We start from the raw sequence: 8,821 nt of genomic DNA, 5'->3' as shown, positions 1-8,821 counted from the left end.
CTGTTATTATAGAAGGCCGTGTGTGTGACGAAAAAGTAAAGATACTTTTGCATCTAGTGGCTACTGCACCCAACATCTACATCATTGAAAAAGTAGGTTTTTACATTTTTATTTTTGTTTTTTTGTTTAACTACTTATCCTAATTGATCACTTTTTTTCCGGATTCTCCTCATGGGTTCACGCTCATTACGCATTATATGTCGGTAGTGGTGTAGTGGTAAGAGCGCTCGCTTTGTAAGCGAGAGGTTCGGAGTTCGACTCCCACCACGTCCCTGGAAGTACCGCGCTCAACTTAGTTTCTCCGCGTAGCGGCCTTGCTCGGCAAGGTTCGTGTTTCGGAGTTAAAGAGTTGAGAGAGGGTTGCACCACGAATAATGACTAAAAAAATAAAAAATAAAAATATTAAAAAAAAAAAAAAAAAAAAAAAAAAAAAAAAATGAGTATCCTCCTCGACTGTAGTGGCCCCCCTCGGGCCTTGGGGAGGTGAATAATCTTAAAAAAAAAAAAAAAAATATGTGTTCAATTACCCATAATACGTTAGTCATTGTAAGTAATAAATTAGAAAATAATTATTTGTGAAATATTGTAGTCATTAATAATTTCAATCTGGCTAATAATTAAAATTGTTCTCTCTCTCTCTCTCTCTCTCTCTCTCTCTCTCTCTCTCTCTCTCTATATATATATATATATATATATATATATATATATATATATATATATTTGTATTTATTTTTATTTTTTTTAGAAAATGTTTTAAAAAAGTTAGAAGATACTAAAAACCTTGGTATTATGCAAGCCGAAGCGATTTAATTAATTCAATCGATAAAAAACGACGTGTAAATCTCAAAAGAAAAAATAATATTTTTAATATTCATTTTGGATGTATTGATTAATAGCATTTATTTAAAAAAAAATTTATTTTGCAACAAGTTTTTTAATTTTATAAAATTTCGTCATAATAGTTTAAGGTAAATCCCACAGGTTATTGGTGGAAAACATCACATGTAAAAGATCAAAAATGCTACACATTTTGAATACCAAATGGGATAAAGTAGCAAATACCAGATTAAGTTAAACCTCTCTGATAGCTTTGATGATTAATTTTAAATTACTATTTAAGTAATTTTTAAATTAAAAGAATTTTAAAAATTATCACAGAAGCATTCGGACTTTCATTTGTCTAGTATTGACTACTTTTATACCATTTGGATCAAAATATGTGGCATTTAAGATCTATAACATGTAGAATTTTCCACCTATATCCCATGTAGGATTTACCACATAAAACCCATGTGGGATTTACTATATGAAACCCACATGGGACAAAATAATAATTCCCATATGGGTTACATATGGAAAAAATCCACGCGTATCCCATGTGCGCTTTTTCACTGAGATTCTATATGCAGTTTTTGTTTTTACCTGATCGTAATAACGAAAATGAATAAAATTGTTTTATTTTCATAATAAAAAATGAGTTTTCTTTGTGCTGTTATTATGTAAGTAAAGTTTTTGCTTAACGAAGTCATTTTTTCACAGACTTTAGACATAAGCAGTTGAAATATAACACTTAAAAGCCAGGAACAAAAATTATGCTACATAATGTGATCAGCATAAAAAAACAACTTGGAGTCGTCTGCAAACAAGATATTATTTAATAAGTTTGCTATAAAATATAAAGTTAAATATAAATATGAAAATATTGCATTAAAATTGGGTAGATAGCGGCCATTTATTATTATTAAATTTTGTCTTCGTAATAATGCCTATATAGACATTTACATAATTTATTCACGATAAGTAATTTTATTTTACTTGTTAATTGTTTTATTTTACTTGTTTTTTAATTGTTATAAGCAATATTCTTACAATGTCTTAAATATATCAGTTTTCTAATTCATAATAAACTTTTTTAAATACAAACCACTACCTCTCCATTTTTATTTGGTAAACTTACTTATTCCTAATAATTTGTAGTTAAAGGTTTCACTACTTTATTATTGTTTTAAAATTTCTATAAATAAGAAAGTTCTTTTTATTATAATCCAAATGTAATGTACTAAATCATTTAAAAAGCAATTGATATAAATAATAGCATATAGTATATAGCTGATAAAAAAACTTAACTAAAATTGTATATACCCAATAAAAAATACAAATTAAGTCCACTAACTTAGAAATTTAGATATACGTTAAAGTTGTTATTTGAGTTTATGTATTTATTGTATTTATGTTAAGGTTGTTATTGATATTTAAGGCTGCTATTGATAAAAAATTTATTAAACAAACAAAAATTAGAAATTTTTATGTTGTTATTATCTTGTTTTTACATATTCAGTTATAAAATATTGCGCAAAATATTAACTTCTTTGGTATTTGTAATGATGGCAATGAAAGCAAAATCAGCGACAAAGAATACAAAAAGGTAAAACTAACTCGATTGAAATTTTTAAAATATTTTTGAATGAGGTATGTGCCTCACTTTAAACTGACTAAATTTAGTTTTCAGTAAGAGTTTTTCGTATGAAAAAATGAATTTCTTTTCTGATATAGATTCTGATATAGAACTATTGAAAAACATCAATCAGAAATTATGTTTGTCTTTAAAATTGTCCTTCTTTATGATATACTACCGAAGGCGAATGTAGCCAAATCTTACAATGAATCTTGCCTGTTATTGTAGTTTTTGAAAATTATGTTGGTGTTTTTTTAGTTGTATAAACAGTAGTTGTAAAAAAATTGTAATACAAGTTAGATAAAATATTAATACAAATAGTTTAGGAATATGGTACAATCATCCCAGCATCCATGCTTTAGCGGGTTTTGAGTGGACGTATATAGGCATTTTGAGCGGACCGCTGCAGTTTTTTGCTTATCGGTTACTTAGTGGACCATAAGTGGCAGCCATCAAAAGTGGCTAGCCGATAACTAGCCACTATTAAAATGTCGAAAAATTATCGGCTTGCCATTTATAGCAGCTGCCACTAATGGTCACTAAGTAACCAATGAGCAAAACTCCAATGAACCGCTAAAAAATGCGTAAATAGGTCCACTGCAAATCCACTAAAACAATGTTTGCTGGGATATTATAAAATTATTATATAACATATATTTTTACTTTATTATAAAAAACATAATATTGAGCACTGAACAAGTTAATTTAATAAAATTTTCATATTTTTTTAATTATTAATTTTTAGTTATTATTATTTGAGTCAATGTGTGTGCATGTTTTTGTATTTACGTAATAGAAAAACGTTTCAAACGCGTATATTATGTCCATTTTTATACGCGTCTAAAACGTATTTCTGGTATGTGTCCTATTCTTTAAATTGCCTCATACATTCGTGGATAGCACGTATTTTAGAAAGTTTTAAATGCTTATTTTTTGCCAAGAAAGCATCGTATTGAATTTCATCTAATAGCTGGATGCATTACAAATTACTTAGTAATCAATAAACCTTTTTTCCGCTCATCATTTTGGCTTTTTGACTTGAATGAGTGGACCACTGCTGCTAATAAAAAAAAGATAGTTGATATTGTATATGTAAGCTTTAAAAATGTCTTTAATTCTGTAACTCTTTCTAAGCTTCTGTTCAAACTGCATTTTTATGTAGATACGTGCGTATCTGCGATTTACAGCACCGATTTTAAAGATAAAATCTGTGACCATTTTTTCACCGCGTGCTCGAAGTAGGTGTAATAATATCCATAAGGATGGATTTTTCTCGTCTTTTTTTTAGAATTTAATATTGACTTTGATAATATTTTGAAAGTAGAGTGTTGTAAGTTTATTGCAATTTGTTTTTTTTTGCAGTTACTAACGTTTTTAGTGATTTCATTGCTACTGAAAACTTCGTTCTTGTTCTGGAAGTGAATTGACATTGAAGGCATGATGGTTTTTTTTTCTAACTTTTCAGTCAATTTTATATATCTATTTTCTATGTACCTGCCAAGTTTCATTTAAAAATAATGACACGCTCATACTCTATTTTTGCACGCAGGAAAGGTACCAAATATTCTACTGTTGTAGAGGTTGTGGGGGGAGGGGGGGATTCACAATTATGAGCATTTTGTATATTTGAACTTTTTTATTCATTAAAAAGTTGTTTTTTTAGAAGAATGAAACTTTATTAAAAATATTGGTGATTTTTTTAAAGTATTCAAAACATGGTTTACACACACACACACACAAAAACTATGCTATATATTTATTCTATATATTTATAAGATTCAAGTGATTTTTTTTTCTGTTGCATGTAATATAGCTTTTTCAAAAAAAAGCGTAATAATGATTAAAGTAATATGATTATTAAAAATTTTTTTAGAGCATTATGGGACCTAAACAGAATCATCTATTTTATGGTGAAGTAAAAAATTATTTAGCTTGTAACTTTACAATGCCAACTCATTTAAATATTGATTGTAGAAATGGACATATATTAAATATGTTTATATCCAACAATGAATCATTTAAAACAACTGTTGAAATAGTCAATAAACTTTTTAATTTCAAAATATATAGTAGTCAGATTATGCAACAAGTAAATAGATCCAAATTCTATGCACGTAATTTTTTAAGGATTCTAAACAATTTATTAATATCTTTGCATACAAAAAATTAATATCTGCTATGCCACAATTGCATTCAACCACAAGCTCAAGTAACATTGTTTCGCGATCTTCTGTTTTATCTTCTCAACACATCAGTGTTTTATCTGTATCAAATAGTAATCACTTAACTCCTTCTTTATCTGGTCCCACTTTGATAAGCTCTTCTCAAGAACCACTACCATCCAGGTTGAGAGCTGATCAGTTAAGTCCTAGGAAAAAAGTTTTGCAAAAGAGGTTAACCATTTTGGCAATGAAATGGCAAATAAAAAATGAAAACATAAGGAGGATCTAAAAGAGTTAAAAGAAAAGGCAAAGGCTTGGTCATACCAATTAAAATATCTAAATCAGATTATTGCTCCCAAAGAAAAGACAATCCTTAATTTTCGAAAAAAGTTAAAGCAAAAGTATTTGAATTTACAGTTTAAAAAAACTTCAAAATCACATTTTTATTTTAAAACAACAGTTGACATTTACCCAAAGCAACTTATCTTATCAAAAGGCTATGTCAAGCCAACAACTTGTTGACAAAAGTTCCAAAATTCTAGTACTGCAAAATGTTATGCACCTAACAGCAGAATCTGTATGCATGGTTGTAGCTATAGATCAACTTCCTGGAGGTACAGCTTACGACTATCAGAGTCACATTACAAAATCTGTTAATAATCTTGTCAAGTTATATAGTGACTTCTACCAGCTACAATTCACTGATTTGTGAAGTACTATTATTGGAAACATAACTAACACGATGAGTGACAGAATAGCAACAAACCATGCGACAGTTACTAAGTTAAACCTTGTTTGGCAGAAATCATTAAATGAACTAAACTGTCACCTTCACCTCTTGGACACAATGACCAGTTCGTGCAAGTCTTCACTCAAAGCATTAGAGACCTCAAAAGGAAAACTTTTTGGAAGAGACTGCATTGCAGCAAATATTGTTTTACAGCTGAACAAACTTTGCTATAAGGATGGAAAAAGTAGATCTATAATCTTAATCCCACTTTTTACTTTAACAGAACATAATCTTGTGAATTATGATATATAAATCTAAAATATTTTTTTTATTAGCATATAAATGTTACTTATTTCACATGCTCCTTATGCTCTTTAAAACATTTATTTTATGTTATTTAAAGGTGACCCAAAGGGTTTTGTAGCCTTTTTGGACCAACACAAGCTGCCCAGAGGACTGCTACCATGCTACAGAGGGAACAGACTACACGTTCTTTTTCACATGTGGTATTTTGGTTCATCTCTATGAAATATTGAAGACATTTCTGTTTTCTGGCGTAGGGTTATGTGGAGGTCTGACATATAGTTTGTTTCAAGATTTTACATCTGAAACAGGTGAATCTTTGATATGGTTATATTAAACTTTATATTAAATGTTTCTATTCTTGGACACATTTAGATCTTAAATTGATAGGAAGGGGTGCACCATTAAAGGCTATGGGATAAACCTTTAAAACCAATAGTAATGATACTTGCAGCAACAGTTAGGGGATTATAGATTATTAGAGACTAAAACTATGGTTTGTTTATAAATTTTTTGTTTCAGGTTTTTGTGAGTTATGTGCCCGAGCTTTAATTGGAAAGCTACTGACTGGTCCTTGGATAACAAAATTTTATATCACACCAGGTCAGGGACTTGACTATACATCTAGCATTCAGATAGTCAAAAATGTTCGGAACACTTTTATTGAAAGCAGCAAGGATCCTCTAAATCTAATTAAATAAAAAACTGATTTTTTTGAAAATATTATTAAAGATCCTGTTTTTGATTCAATAATCAGCTTTTGCCCAGTAACTGATGAAATGAGTAAAACATTAGCTGAATGTCTGAAAGCTGTTGTTAGTGTCATTGGCAGGCAGTACAAGCGTCAGTTCAACATGAGTTTTAATGATCAAATTATGAACCAGACTAAATCAGCAAGGCTTCACAACATTGACTCAGACAAACTTATGGGTATGTTTAGTGCTGCAAAGCAAAAAGCTCCAAATGCCACACTTTGTTTTCTTTCAAAACTTCGTGCTTGTAAAAATAAAACAACTGCTCTACTCTTCAAAAAGCCTACTGATATTCAAAACAAATTAATATTATGGGCTATTTCTAATGCCAGAAAAACTCGATTTGCAAATGCATAAAGTCATAAAGAAATGATGTCAGAACTTATAAAGCGTATGGCTGACAAAATTCAAAATAAAAAAAGACAAAGAACAAAGGAAAATAGAAAAAAATTTAAAAAATTGTATGCCTAATCAAATAAAAGAAATATTTCCTGACTTAGAAAATAATGAGGCTTCTAATATTGAAGAAATTCTTATTGGAGCTGCTATTGGAAAATGTATTTGCCACTTGAGGTTTGATAAAGCCACTAACAGCCAAGATGTATATTTTGGCAGACTTCTTAACATTAAAAAGAAGAACAGTGGTATATACATAGTTTCTTATTGGAAACCAAATGAAAATGAGAATGATGATGCTGTCGAGTATGAAATGAACAACTATCTGCAGACATCATCAGTTGTAATATGGTAATATCATAAAAAAATGATGTGCAAATCGATTATAATAAGGTATGTGTTATTGTAAATCATAATATGGTTTATGTACTTTCATTAATAGCTTTCATTTACAGATATTAGGTAATTTTATTGGTTAGCAATATTTTTTCAATGCCTAATATGTATATTAAGCCCCCTCACTCTCTTTTATTTGCTGTTTTTAATAAGATTATGAAAAGATTTATAATTCTTTCATTGATTATTTTTATGTATCAGATCTTATTTTAGGAAGTCCGGAAGTTACCGACATTCAACAACCAGGGTAGACTTGGTTGCAACATGCTATGGGAAACCAAAGCTCATTTACTTCTGGCTTTGAGCCAATAGCCTGGCTTTTGATATACTGTTTCAACTTAGAAAGATGACTTTTTGCATGCATGGACACCAAGATGTTAGTGTTAAGTAGTTTAAATCAATTAGTATAGAAATCAGTTATTTTGATTATTATTTTTATACACCATATCTTTTCTTTTTCAGGCAACAAATCAAAGAATTCATTTGGTTCCATTAATATTTCTGTTTTAATGGCATAATGTGTTATGCATCAGAAGTTAATTTAATTTATTTTTAACTTAAAATAAAAACCTTTTTTTCTCCTAATTTTTGATGGGTTTTTTTAGTAATTATTTTAAATATCTGATGTATTTTATCTATCATTGCTAGGTTTTAACTCAGAGCAGGAAAACTGAAAAATAGACTATTACTTCTATGGATCTTTAATAAGTCAGGAAAGAGGTTAATTAATACTTATAAGATTAAATTATGCAGTGATCAAATATTTATAACAAATGAGATATTAATTTATTTTTCAGGACATATGCCTTCTCTATTAGTAATGGTTTTGCTATGGTGATTTATATATTTATTTAAAAATCTAATTTTTTTTTTTAGATATTCTCAAAGGATCGACTTTTTCTATCTTTGGATGTTAACGCTAGATTTGCTTCAAAACTAGGCTATTTTCATAGCAACAATTCTGTTAAAAACATTAATAAGCATATGGAAAACAATTAATTGAGTTTGAATTTTATATTACGAAGTATATTTTAAAACAAATAAATCTTTTATTTATTGGGGTGGGCGTATTATTCGATGTTAATCAAGGCGATATACAAAAGATATTCTGATGCGCTTTTTCTAAATACATGTCTTCATCTCTTTAAATAATAACTAACATAAAATATTATCGCTAATTGTCAAAGTAATTAAACTATTTTTATTATTGTATTTTTTAGTATCTATCATGGCTTAAGTCGAAAATTTTTGTGGCTTGAGTAATAACAATGGTACGGTGGGGCCTTGATTGTTCCCCAAAACTTTTACAATTGCATAAATCATATCCTTTCCCGACTTTTTGCTCAAGTCATTTTTTTCGCTTGCAAAAAATAGATATAATTTAAAAGATTATTATTTTCCTTCAGTTTACTGTTTACTTTCTAGAAGGCTATGTACATTTATAATAACGCAACAAATGGACTTCGCGTTTTAATATATAAGCCTATATATGTAAAGTGTTATATAATAAGTATTATCTTTAAAAAAAGTTATAAAATAAATGATTTTATGAATAAAATTTTTAATCATATAGAAATTGATTTATCTTATTATTATTTATAATTTTTTTAATTCGTTAATAAAAATA

The 8,821-nt window shown here is 28.6% G+C and overlaps 1 long non-coding RNA gene across 1 annotated transcript; it reads left to right on the top strand.

Annotated features, from left to right (window-relative positions):
- Positions 1–2,331: 2,331 nt before the first annotated feature.
- Positions 2,332–8,239, top strand: LOC136082015 (uncharacterized). Its single transcript, XR_010639341.1, has 8 exons — positions 2,332–2,425; positions 4,329–5,591; positions 5,751–5,961; positions 6,173–7,191; positions 7,408–7,570; positions 7,657–7,729; positions 7,843–7,914; positions 8,071–8,239. It is a non-coding gene; the product is annotated as an uncharacterized LOC136082015 (long non-coding RNA).
- Positions 8,240–8,821: the final 582 nt, after the last annotated feature.

The sequence above is a fragment of the Hydra vulgaris genome, chromosome 06 (assembly GCF_038396675.1).
Source record: "Hydra vulgaris chromosome 06, alternate assembly HydraT2T_AEP".
Lineage (NCBI taxonomy): Eukaryota > Metazoa > Cnidaria > Hydrozoa > Anthoathecata > Hydridae > Hydra > Hydra vulgaris.
This window is presented reverse-complemented; position numbering and strand designations above follow the sequence as displayed.